The sequence below is a fragment of the Mus pahari genome, chromosome 5 (assembly GCF_900095145.1).
Source record: "Mus pahari chromosome 5, PAHARI_EIJ_v1.1, whole genome shotgun sequence".
Taxonomy (NCBI): domain Eukaryota; kingdom Metazoa; phylum Chordata; class Mammalia; order Rodentia; family Muridae; genus Mus; species Mus pahari.
The window spans coordinates 107,269,658-107,283,057 of NC_034594.1; the positions used below are offsets into that span (position 1 = coordinate 107,269,658).

At 45.1% G+C, this 13,400-nt stretch overlaps 1 protein-coding gene and 2 non-coding genes across 7 annotated transcripts in view; 1 reads left to right on the forward strand and 2 right to left on the reverse strand.

The window, feature by feature from the left end:
• The window catches only part of Mdm4 (MDM4 regulator of p53), a 35,390-nt gene extending 34,812 nt beyond the window's left edge, over positions 1–578 (reverse strand). For 4 of the 5 annotated variants that reach the window (XR_003843869.1, XR_003843868.1, XM_029538490.1 and 1 more), the window contains exon 1: positions 440–553. The gene's annotated coding sequence lies outside the window, so the exon portion shown is untranslated. Of the gene's footprint in view, positions 1–439 lie in introns of all 5 variants that reach the window. The other variant, XM_021197531.2, reaches the window with a different exon arrangement.
• A 7,784-nt stretch (positions 579–8,362) lies between these two features.
• On the forward strand, positions 8,363–8,435 carry Trnak-uuu. Its single transcript has one exon. It is a non-coding gene; the product is annotated as a tRNA-Lys (tRNA).
• Positions 8,436–8,730: 295 nt separating this feature from the next.
• Trnak-uuu lies at positions 8,731–8,803 on the reverse strand. The gene has a single exon. It is a non-coding gene; the product is annotated as a tRNA-Lys (tRNA).
• Positions 8,804–13,400: the final 4,597 nt, after the last annotated feature.

The window sequence follows — 13,400 nt, forward strand, 5'->3', positions numbered from 1 at the left end:
TCTCTCTCTTCTCTCTCTCTCTTCTCTCTCTTCTCTTCTCTCTCTCTCTTCTCTCTCTTCTCTTCTCTCTCTCTCTTCTCTCTCTTCTCTTCTCTTCTCTTCTCTTCTCTTCTCTCTCTCTCTCTCTCTCTCTCTCTCTCTCTCTCTCTCTCTCTCTCTCTCTCCTCTCTCTGCCTCAACCACCCTTCAAAGTGGAAGTGCAAATAAAAGATCAACCCCTTCACCTCGCTTTCAGTCTGGACCTGCGGACTCCGGTTCGCCACTCCATTTTCCTCCACCCCGGGGTCGAAGCGCCACCCTTCCCCCACAGCCTCTTCCGCGGCCCCGCGGCCCACGCCGCCTTGCGGCCCGGGCTCCTCCCGCCCGGTTCCAGCTCCGAGGCCTCAGGGCCTTCCGTCCGCTCCCCCGGCCGCCCGCGGGCCAGACCCCACCGCCACACCTTACGGCCGCTCCATGAGTTGCTCCTCGTCCTGGCTGGGGGAGAGGTGGCAGCCGGAGACCCTAAGGCCTGCACAGCACTTTGAAACTGCGAGCAACGGCAGCAGCACCACTTCCGGCCTCTCAAGCCCAGCGTTCGCAAGAGCTTCCGGGGAGGCCGGGGGAACCATAGAGCGGAGCCTGGAGGATTAGAGAGCTAGAAAGGCTGAGGAATCTACCATCGAGTACACGCTAGTCCGGGGAAGAGAGCCTCCAGTCATAGCCGAGGTCCGCCAGAGATAGTTTTCTATTTTATTTCACTATTGAGACAGGGATTCTCTGTGTAGCTCTAGCTGTCCTGGAACTCACCATGTAAACCAGACTGCCTCCCGAGTGCTGAGATTTGAGACTTGCCACACCATACCTTGCTTGCATAAAGAGGTTTTGAAAGAGAATAGGGATTTTCTTCAACCTCTGTCCGTGTCATTTGTTTTTGGAGACAGGGTCTCTCGTCTCTCTATCCCTGGTTGTCCTCTGCCTTTATTCAGAGAGTTAGAATTAAAGTTGTGCCTCTACTACCCCGTGCTTTGAAGACAACTTCCATATCCCATCCCTAGTCCTCTCATTTCCCTACAAGCTAACCCTTCCTGATCCTTCTTTGTTGACATGTCAATGAGCCAGCTTACTACCCTGGTCTTTATTTTCAGGACAAGAATGTCTTTGTGTTAAGATGTGAAACAGATGCTTTTTTTTTTTTTTTGGTTTTTCGAGACCGGGTCTCTTTGTGTAGCCCTGGCTGTCCTGGATTTTATATTTTGGGCAGATAAACCAAGCAGCAGACCAGGCCAAGGTGTTCCACGTGGGAGAGGTTTATTATGCGGGAGTGGGGGAGCAGCGAAGCTGGTAGAAGGGTAGAGAAGAGAAGAGGGAGAGGGAGAGGGAGAGGAGGGGTTGGCTTCCTCTCTTATACAGAAAATGTCACACCAGTGAGGGTGGGAACTGAGCCAAGTGGATTGTGGGATAGAAGGTCGTTGTCCTGGCAACGCAGGTCAAGGGTCACATGGCTAGGCGGGGCTTGCAGTATCCTGGTGCTAACACTGGAACTCACTTTGTAGACCAGGCTGGCCTTGAACTCAGAAATCTGCCTGCCTGCCTCTGCCTCCCGAGTGCTGGGATTAAAGGCGTGTGCCACCAGGCCCGGCCAGATGCATTCTTATACAAAGAAAATGGGACCTGATCTCCCTTGCACACATTGTATGCTCCCTACTACAAATTTATTGGCTGGGTGAAATTATTTAGTTGGGCTTTTTGGAGGATCATAAGAATTCATTATTTCCAACGTGAACATTACCTGTTTTGTTTTTTGTTTTGTTTTGTTCTAGACAAGGTCTTACCATGTAGCTCTGCCTATCCTGGAACTCACTATGTAGACTGGGCTGACCTGGAAACTTAAGAGATCTGCCTGCTTCCACATCTCCGCATCTCTGTTGCTAGGCATAAAAGCTTGTTGCCTCTGCTCCCAGCTCCTGTTTATAACCTTTCCCCACTGGAAGATTCAGCGTTCCTTGAAGGAGCTGAGGTGATTTTCTTTCTAAAGTTGCTGACAATGAGCTTAAAGTCAGCACAGTTTCCTCAGAAGAGGGGTAAGGGCACTTATAGTCAAATCCCAGTCAACTATTCCCCCTGTCTCTCCTGTTGCAACCACTTTTGTTTGCTTGCATTGCTTTGGTTCTCTTCTGTTTTGGAGACAGGGTCAGTCACATTTTGCAGTCCTGATGGCCTGTAATGTATGATATAATGCAAGCTGTCTGGAATTAGAGCCAGTCCTCTGCCTGCCAAACTCTGGGAGTACAAGCATGACCCACCATGACTGACATAGCGTCTTCCAGGCCCACAAGGGCTATATCATGAGATCCACTCTCAAAATAATTAATTCCCAACAGGAATTTATTTTCTATCTTTTAAAAGTATCTGGCTGGGACTGGAGAGGTGGCTCAGCAGTTAAGAGCACTGACTGCTCTTCCAGAGGTCCCGAGTTCAAATTCCAGCAACCACATGGTAGCTCACAACCATCTGTAATGAGATCTGACTCCCTCTTCTGGAGTGTCTGAAGTCAGCTACAGTGTACTTACATATGATAAATAAATAAATAAATAGATAAATAAATAAATAAATCTTTAAAAAAAAAAAAGTACCTGGCTAACTGAGATTCCTTCCTACTGTCTCCTGGAATCTTCATGCAGTTCTGATCATTAAAAATGAGCAATCTGCCAGGCATGGTGGCACACGCCTTTAATCCCAGCACTCGGGAGGCAGAGGCAGGCGGATTTCTGAGTTCGAGGCCAGCCTGGTCTACAGAGTGAGTTCCAAGACAGCCAGGGCTACAGAGAAAAACCCTGTTTCGAAGAAACAAAAACAAAGAAAACGAGCAATCTAGAGCAGTGATTCTCAACCTTCCTAAAACTGTGACCCTCTAACATAGTTCCTCCTGCTGTGGTAACTCCCACCTATAAAATTGTTTCATTGCTGCTTCGTAACTGTAATTTTGCTACTGTTATAAATCATAACGCAAATATGCAGGATATATGATATGCAGGATATATGATATGCAACCCCTGCTGACCCCCTACTCAAAGGAGCTTAACCCACAAGTTCAGAAGCACTGATCTAAGGCTTCCAAAAAAAAAAAAAAAAAAAAAAAAAAAAAAAAAACCAAGTTCACAAAGCTAAAAAAAAAAGTTTTGGGTTAATGCTGAATTTTCTAAACAGTACCAAATCACCTAAAGAAATAGAAATGGTCATTAATAGTCTCCCAAGCAAGCAAAAAAAAAAAAAAAAAAAAAAAAGACCTGAGGTCATCCAGCTGGCTCAGCAGACAAAGGCACGTCCCTCAAGCAGGAGTTTCAAACCTAAAAATAAAATAAAATAAAATAAGACCTGGAAACTGGTCTAGGAGCCTGCTTATCCAGATAAAGAAAATGTAGTAAGTCCAATTGAGGCAGGCCAAAGAGTTCGCCCTTTCCCTTTTATTTTTCTGGCAGAGGAAAAGGGTTATTGTAAATAAAGCATAGTCAGATGTCTCGGGCCCCGAACTCTGACCAGCAGAGCCGGGGAAGAATGACACAAATGTCAAGCAGGTTTCAAACAGACTTCTTCTTTATCTCCCCGAACAGCTTTTAATCTTTTCCCTCTCACAAGCAGCCTTTTCTAACCCTCTCTCTGTTCCCACTAAACCCTAACTCCACTCTGCAACTCCTTCTTCAACTCTCGCCCACCTGAACCTTTTACAGCCTTCTCCCCCCTCCCTCTGGGGCACATCCTGTTTTCTCCCAGCCCCCGAGCTCCTTCCTGATCCCTTCCCCCTCTCCTGGATCCAGTCAGAGTCCAGCCAGGGAGGCCAGTGATAGTCCAGTAACTCAGCAGGCAATCCACACAGGCTCAGCAGTTCAGGCTTGGCACACTCGCTCCCAACAGTCAGAGGTAGAGACATCTGGGAGAGGCCAGAGAGGGCATGACTGTGAGCTGGGCCACACACAGAGGAGAGAGAGTGGGGAGGAGAGAGCCTGGAGACCAGGCAAGTAAAAGGTAGACAAAAAAAAAAAAAAAAAAAAAAAAAAAATCCCTTTCCCTTTTATTTTATTTTTCAGAATATTTATCAGTGTAATCATCCAAAGCCTTAATGAGGAGGCTGGAGAGAGAGTTCCATGGTGACAAGCATCAGCTGCTCTGTCAGAGGACCCAGGTTTGATTCCTAGCACTCACTCACATGGTGGCTCACACCAATCTGTAATTAACCTATCCAATTCCAGGTAATCCTACACTCTCTTCTAGCCTCTAAGGGCACTGTGCACGAGTGATACACAGACATAGGCAAAATGATACTTATTTCTTTACCGATGGCGAAATGAGCCAATTCAAGCCTGACTAAATGATATTAAATGCACTGAGGGAAGGGAAGCAGGTGTGAACCTTCGGGGCGGGGTTGGGGGTGGGGCTGGGAGGGCATGAGTGTGCAGAGAGAGAAGAAAAGAGAGAGGAGGAGAGTAAGGAGACCGATTTGTCTGCATTATATAGGGAAGTGGGTCAGGATATGCCAGGTAGAGACTGAGGGAAGCTAGGAGAATCTTAAGACCAGGTTCGCCTTGATATGCAAAATATGCACGTCAGTCCCTTATCACAAAACCGAACACAAAACATGCATATATGTAAATAAGTTTGCTTGTTTTGTTTTTTCAAGACAGGGTCTTACAGCTCTGGTTATCCTGGAACTCACTCTGTAGAACAGGCTGGCTCCGATGCACAAAGATCCACACCTGCCTTTGCCTCATAAGTGGATTAGGGAGGTGTGCCACTATGCCAAGCCATAAATCACTTTTAAAAGCAAAGCCTTAATATAAATATATCCAACAGAACATGGCTTAGAAAAATGGAGCTTTACCGGCACGTGGAGCCATGCCCATCATAACTGACAGGCTGTACGTATTGAGGTCAGAAAACAATGTAGATAAATCTCTTCTCTCCTACCATGTAGGTTCCAGGTAGGTTAAACATTAGACTTGTTCGCAAGAGTCTTTACCCACTGAGCCATCTTGATGGGCCCCCAGCATGGTTGTTAAACCACCTATAAACTTGCCTACGAGTGCTAACATCAGCAGCAGATCTCCATCGCCTCTATGTTTTTTGTAAGACTTCATTGATTTATTACAATGAAAAATAAACCAAGGCCAGGCAAGGTGGAACACCCCTTTAACCCCAGCATTCCGGAGGCAGAAACAGGAGGATCCCCCAGTTCCAGGCCTGCCCGATCTTCATGGGAAGAGAGACCCTGCCTCAAAACAAAACAAAAAAAAGTAAACCCTAACTATACCATTTTCTACATCTGCCAATCAAATAAACTTAACGAAAAATAAAGTGGCTTAAAGGTTCAAAGCTGACCGTGGTGTTCACCACTTCCTTCCTTAAGAAGACTGTGACATAAATAAACAGGAAACCTGATTTCCGGTCTGTTTCTTGAAACCAGAACATTATCAGGCTTTATAACTTTCAGTGTCTCAAGTTAAAAAAGAAAGTTAAATGTCTTTATGACCCTTTTAATTTTAAAAGAATTAGCAGACAATATTTCTGAAATATAATCTTTCTGAAATGAAGCTAAATGGTAACTCCCTCATTCATTTAAAAGGCTATGAAGAGGAGTATGATTTTTCCATACCACTCTTCCTAAGGTATAGTACTTAGCTACACAAAGAAATATCCTTTCTGACATCTCCAGCTTCAAATTCAGAGAGAATCATTTTCCCCGAGTCTGGTATTTACCTGTACAATGCATTTGTTTAGATGTTTAGGATTTGTAAAAATGTTACTCATTTTGTGTGTAGGAGGCAAGCCTGTGTGTGTGTGTGCGTGTATGTGTGTGTATGTGTGTGTATATGTGTGCGTATGTGTGTATGTGTGCGTGTGTGCGTGTGTGCGCGTGTGCGCGTGTGTGCGTGTGTGCGTGTGTGCGTGTGTAGGTCAGAGCTGATTCTCTCTTTCCACCATGAGGATTCCAGGATACAAACTTGGATCCTTGGGTTTAGCAGCAAGTGCCTTTACACACTGAACCATCCTGCTTGACCAACCTTAAGGACTTATGCATGTAAACATTCCTTTAAAATGTTTTGAACTGCTCTCTGTCCCTTTTCTCTGACTCCTTTCTCCTTCTCTCCCCTTCTCTGCCTCTCTCCATGTGTTCCTGGCCAGCCTCATTTCCATTCTCTCTCCCAGCCCCCTTCTGTCTGTGCCTCTGCCTCTACTCCCTTCTTAACTACCCCCGAATCACCCCAAATAAACTGTATTCAATACTTCAATACTAAAAAGAAAAAAGAAAAAAAAAGTTTTGAATTTTTTGTTTAGTTGGGTTGTTGTTGCTACTTTGTGGGTTCTTTTTTCCACTTTTCACCCCCCCCCAACACTAGATAGCATGGAAACAAGGATAGAGGAGAGAGAGGAATTATGAAAATCTCTGAACCTAATTTCTTACCTTTGTTTCTTCTTTGACCACTGCTGCCTTACACCACCACCAACCCATCCACCACTCAGGGCCCTAGCATTTATGTACTCTCTGAGAAGTTCCCAGGATTCCAAAGGCCACACAATTGTAGAAATGATCTGCAGCTGGAAAAACCTCGCTTCCGCTAGTGCATGAAGCAAATCATAATCAGCTGCTGCCGAGTCCGAAGCCGTCCCGCACCCCTAAACCTGGGAATAAAACAAAATATTTCTGTGTCTTTTAAAGAAACCTAAATTTCTGAATCCTCAAAATTGTTACTACAGATTATTATTTTTAAGACTTTTTCCTTACGTTTTATTTATTTCTATGTCTATGGGTATCTTGCCTGCATGCATGACTGGTGCCTGCAAAGGCTAGAATCCCTTTTTGATCCCCTGCAGCTGGAATTTTAGATGGTTGTGAGCTTCCTCCCACGTGGGTCCCGAGAATCCCACCTGGTAGATCACAACTGTCTAACTATTGAACCATCTCTCTAGCCCTTTATTGCCGCAGACTATCCCCTTTTTGGGTCTCTTATCTGCATGGAACGGGTCTCTGGTGGCAGATGGGCTAAGGAGTAGGTGAATTGACAAATTCAGGACAGGAGAGAGCGTGTAGAATCTGAGTGTATTTTTCTAAATCGAGCATCAAACTTTTTATACAGAAGGACAAACAAGAAAAGCCAGGCAGGCCCAGCTCCTGGGGGGTTCCAGGCCTTGAGTAACTAAGATTCTGTAATTTAAAAACAAACACCCCACTCATTTTATTTTATTTTATTTTGGTTTTTCGAGACAGGGTTTCTCTGTATAGCCCTGGCTGTCCTGGAACTCACTTTGTAGACCAGGCTGGCCTCGAACTCAGAAATCCGCCTGCCTCTGCCTCCCGAGTGCTGGGATTAAAGGCGTGCACCACCACGCCCACTCATTTTATATTAAGATTGTGCCATCATTTACATCCAATGCTGTCTCCTGTGGTCAAATCTTTTTGTACACTCCTATTCATTTTTCCTCTTTCGGTGTGCTCAGGAGCGGGTGGAGGCCGATTTGATCCCAGACCCCCCAGGAGCTGGGCCTTCAGGCAGCTGCGAGGGCTCTTTACTTGAAGAGGTGAGTGCAGGTCTTGCTGTCTAGCTAGCCCAACGCCTCTAGTCCTCCCCTCCTCCGGCCCCCCTCACGGGGCTTAGGGTAAATTTCTTCAAGTGGCAATACTAGACTAACGCAAACACCCTGAAGACAATTATGAAAGGAATTAAGAGAAAGAAAATCGGCCAGCAATGGCTCTCTACAGTCCCATTCTCAAAACCCTGTAGTGGGTAATTCTTAAATTACCTCCATAGCATAGGGCTGTACTCAAATTACTAAGGAAGAGCCTCAGATGCCAAGGTAAACATCTCTCCGTGGCCGTGACCAACTTTCCTGTCTCTGGCTTAGTAGGGCTTCTGCCCTCAGTGTCACAGACCTCCGTGCTGTTCGGTGTAATGTTATTTGAACAGGTTCAGGAGATTTACAGGTAATCTCAGCACCCCTGCTTTCTCCCATTTTATACTCCACAGCTCAGCAAATTCCCTTCAGGAAAGCATGCATGTTTGTAGTCGCTCTTAAAACTCCCCTTTCCAACCCCGTTGTGGTTGTGTGGAGTTTTAGAATGGACGTCCCCTTTCCTGTCAACGGTAAAACTGGTTAGAGTTTGTCACTACGGCGCTTCAAACGGAATTCCCCGTCGCTCTAAGCTTACAGATCAAAGCCCACCTAACGAGAACGGACGTGAAGCTCGTAATTGTTCAGGGGCTAATGCGCAGCTGGAAGCAGAATTTAGACCAATTAAATCTCTCACGGGAAGACGACACTGCCGGAGGGAGCGATTGCACAAGGTTCCTTCCTCTTATGTAAAGAACTGTAGGAAACCTGCCACACCAGGGCCCGGATAGCTCAGTCGGTAGAGCATCAGACTTTTAATCTGAGGGTCCAGGGTTCAAGTCCCTGTTCGGGCGCTTGTTTCTTTTTTTTTTTTTTTTTTTCTCCCCAACTTCGAATCAGCAAACGTTGCACGAATTTAAGGGGAGTTCAAGCTAACTAGTGTATGTTATTGTATCGTCATTTTTTTCTGGTGAGGCCGTGGACATTTCACGTCTCCACCGTCCAGATATCCCTACGCGTTGTAGAACAAAAATTAGCAAGTACCTTAAGGATATAGCCTATGAAAAACACACCTAGCCGTGTTTGGAAGGCTAATTGTTTCCTAACAATTAGGCAATTAAGTATGGAACAGCCTGCAAAATTTGCAGCCGCCCGAACAGGGACTTGAACCCTGGACCCTCAGATTAAAAGTCTGATGCTCTACCGACTGAGCTATCCGGGCGCTCTAAAGCCTTACTTTCTCCTGTATTTACTTGATATAATGGTAACCTGCCTTTCCCGCCCCCCCCCCCCCTCCCGCCCCCCCCCCCCCCCCCCGCTTTTTTTCCTGGCAAGCTAAAAGCAGGTCTCAGTTACTTAGTCTATTTTTAATGTATTAAAAACAATATTTCTCTTTTCCTTTTGTTCCATCTACTTAATAAGCATTTTCCAAAGTCTTTTCATATTTGATGTTTGATAAATTGCAAGTACCTACTAAACTCTCTAAAACAAAATTAATGCTATTACAGAAAAATTAACAAAAAGGCGGATACTTCCACATAGGATTGTGATCTTTTTTATTACACTTTTCTATCTTTTATTACACTCTTAATTTTAGTTATTTTTCTAAACCACGTTCCATTTCTCCCACTAATGAAAAATACTCCTTCCATTCACTGAATGATAGAGCTGTTCAATTAAACATTCCTTAGCGAGGCAGAGGCAGGTGGATTTCTGAGTTCAAGGCCAGCCTGGTCTACAGAGTGAGTTCCAGGACAGCTACACAGAGAAACCCTGTCTCGGAAAAAAAAAAAAAAAATCCTTAGCACAGAGGCCAGATTTGTTGACGAGATGGTCTAATATTTCACGAAAATAGAAGTAAAGAAAAAGGTGGGTCTGAATCTAGATCCTAAGAAAGGGAGTTTAAACTTTTTACATCTTGAGTTTTTCTTTTCCTCTCCTTTCAGCCTCCCAAGATGAATTCTTTCAAAGCAAGATTTCTACACCTAAGGGTGGCAGACTGCAGGAGGATCTCTCCGAGTTGAAGACCAACCTAGTCTACAGGCGCCCACATGACACACACTTACACAGACAGAGACATACGTACAGAGTTAAAGATAAAATAAACCTTAAAGATACAGTCAGTCTCCAGATCTACCGAGTTCTGATGCATAGGTGGTAGAGTACAGAATTATGAAACTCCAAACACTGATATAGGATTTCACCTTGGTTTCTGAGGACTTGAGGCTCCAAAAGACAAAGAACTGTAAAATAGCTCAGCCTTGGTTGGAGAAATTTTCTTTTCCTAGAACTGTGTGGTTCTTTAAGAACAATGACCAAACCAGCTAAGGGATCCCAAATAGGCCTGGGTCTGCACACATGTGAGGGAATTAGTCAGGTCTCTACATACATGAGGAAATTGTCAGGTCTGTACACACAGGAGCGGATTAGTCAGGTGACCTTGAAGGCCCCCTTCTGCCTTAGTTAGGGTTTCATTGCTATGATAAAAGCCATGAGCACACACAACTCAGGAGAAAAGATTTATTTCTACTTAGCGACCCACATCACAGTCCATCACTGGGACATCAGGACAGGAAGTCAGCCAGAGCAGAGCTGATACAGAAACCTTATAGGTGTGTTCCTTACTGACTTGACTTGCTCAGCCTGCTTTCTTACTTTTCTTTCCTCTTCTTCCTCCTTCTCCTCTTCCTCCTCCTCGTCCTTCTTTTCTTAGAGACAGGGTTTCTCTGTGTTTAGTGCCAGCTGTCCTACATCTCACTCTGTAGACCAGGCAGGCCTACATCAAACTCAGAGGCCGGCCTGCCTCTGCTGGGATTAAAATCAAGTACCACCACTGACCGGCTTCAGCCTGATTTCTCACAGCATTCAGGACCACTAGCCTAGTCCTGCTCACAGTGAGCTGGGCCTTCCCACATCAGTCATCAATCAAGAAAATGCACCACAGGCTTGTCCACAGGTCAATATAGTAGAAGCATTTTCTCAATCGAGGTTCCACTTTCTCGAGTGACTCTGGGTTGTATCAGTTATGTATAACCAACCAGCACACCCTCCAAATGCAAGTTTTTATTATTCTATTACATTTTCTATTGCAAATTAAATCTGAGGGAGCAAGCTCAAAATGCACAAGGACAGCTGGTCAGACGGTGCAGTGGGTTAAACACAAGCCTGTTTTAACACCATTAAAGTGATGGTGTGCAGCCGGGCGTGGTGGCGCACGCCTTTAATCCCAGCACTCTGGAGGCAGAGGCAGGCGGATTTCTGAGTTCGAGGCCAGCCTGGTCTACAAAGTGAGTTCCAGGACAGCCTGGGCTATACAGAGAAACCCTGTCTCGAAAAACCAAAAAAAAAAAAAAAAAAAAAAAAAAAGTGATGGTGTGCACCTTTAATCCCAGCACTTGGGAGACTGAGTTTGAAGAGTGAGTTCCAGGACAGCCAGGGCTACACAGAGGAAAAGGAAGGAAGGAAGGAAGGAAGGAAGACAGTTGGGGGCTGAGGAGATGGCTAGGTAGCTATGAGCACATCAGCTCCTGCACAGGGCACAGGGAACTCACACAGCAGGCAGCTCACAACTGCCTGTAACTCCAATTCCAGGGGACTAACAACATCTTCTGTTTTCCTCAGGACTCCTTCCTGCAGGCACCTGAAGCACAGGCAAATACACACACACACACACACACTCCTAAACAAATCTTTAAACATATGCAAATAGCAAATAAATGCAGCAATAGGGTATTGTTAAGGCCTGGGTAACTGCTGCCTGTCTAGCCAGCCGTTTTATGCTGTTATTACTGTTACGAAGAAACTTTATCATGTGCCGTTACTACTGTTACTAGAAAACTTTCTGATACCTGAGTTGATTGCATATTCTGTTCTGCTTTGTGTTGGAGTCCTGGAATCGCCTCACAAGCCACACAAACACTGATCTCAGTCAGACAAGGAAAGTTTATTGAGCATACACCCCAGGCCTAGCCAACCAGGGCTTTGGTCCAGATTCAGGAACTGAACCGTAACCCTGAGTTAAGGTCCTACAGGGTTTTTAAGCCCCAAATCCACAAACATCTGTGCCAAGTTATTTCACCATTCAGGATTTAAGGATAGGGTGTTTGCTTAGGAACATCTCTTTGTAGTACACTTATCCTGTTTCCATTGGTTGGGGTATTCAACTGTGGCAGGAGACTTGCCTTGTCTAATATTCATGTCTGCCACAGTTTTATTGCTGTGAACAGACACCATGACCAAGGCAACTCTAATAACGACAACATTTAATTGGGGCTGGCTTACAGGTTCAGAGGTTCAGTCCATTATCATCAAGGCAGGCGCATGCAGCATCCAGGCAGGCATGGTGCAGGAGGAGCTGAGATTCCTACATCTTGGTCTGAAGGCTGCTGGTAGAATACTGGCTTCTAGGCAGCTAGAAGCCCACACCCACAGTGACACACCTACTCCATCAAGGCCACAACTTCAAGTAGTGCCAAGCATATACAAACCATCACAATGTCCTAGCTTGTCTACCAGGATGAAACTTGTCTAACATTCATGTCTTAACTTGCCGACCAGGATGTCAGTTACCCATGTACATGTCTCTTTCTGCCAAGGAGGATGTTAGTTCTCAGGGAGGTCTAGGGAACCTAAAGTTTACTAGATCACTACTCAAAATTCCAAATAGTTTCTTATATTGGTGCAAGTGTCTCTCTTATGTTGGGGTCCACACAGGGGCAGCTTATACCATAAAAGCTTATATACAGGTGTAGGAAGTGTTGTTGGGTGGTTGTCGGTTCATGCTTATTGTGGGTAACTATACAAAAGCAGTTCTACTGACTTCTATCATGATTGGATTCCAGGGGCACAGAACATAACAGAATATGTAATCAGTCTTGACATTAGGAAGTTTCCTATATCAGCAGAAACATATAATCCAGGCAATCCAGGCAACAGTTACCTAGGCCTTACCATTCTGTGCTTTGGTGTTCTTGGAAACTAGTCACAATACAGGACAGTTAGAGCTGCCCTGGGGATGAACCCCAACATAAGAGAGACACCTGCACCAATTGGAATAAGACTTCTATTTTGAGTAGGAGGGTACATTAAAGTTTTAAGTTCTTAAGAACTCCCTGAGAAATGGCATCCTACTTGACAGAGACATGTATGTGAGTAACTAATATTCTGATTGGCAAGTTTAAGACACCATGACCAAGGCAACTCTCACAAGGATAACATTTAATTGGGACTGGCTTACCAGTTCAGAGGTTCAGTCCATTATCATCAAGGTGGGAGCATGGCATTGGAGGAATTGAGAGTTCTACATCTTGTTCCAAAGGTAAACAGGAGAAGATTGGCTTCCAGAGAGCTAGGATCAGGGTCTCAAAGTCCATGCCCGCAATGACATACTTTCTCCAACAAGGCCACACCTACTCCAACAAGGCCACACCTCCTAATAGAGTCATTCCCTGGACCAAGCATATTCAAACCATCACAGGCTTGTTCCTAAGGAAATCCCCTATCCTTGAATCCTGATTGGTAGAATAACTTGGCACAGATGTTTGTGGATGTCAGGCTTAAAAGCTCAGTAAGATTCTGGATCAATGTTGTGATAAACTCTGGAGTCTGGTCAGGGATCCTGATCAAGCAGTCCTGGGTGAATGCTCAATAAACTATCCCCGGCTGACTGAGATACATGTGGTTTGTGGAATGACCCTGAACCCTGACAGGCATGACTTATAAAATGGACAGGACTAGAGTTTTCAATAAGAAAACTACATTATGCTGGGCAGTGGTGGTGCATGCCTTTAATCCCAGCACTTGGGAGGCAGAGGCAGGCA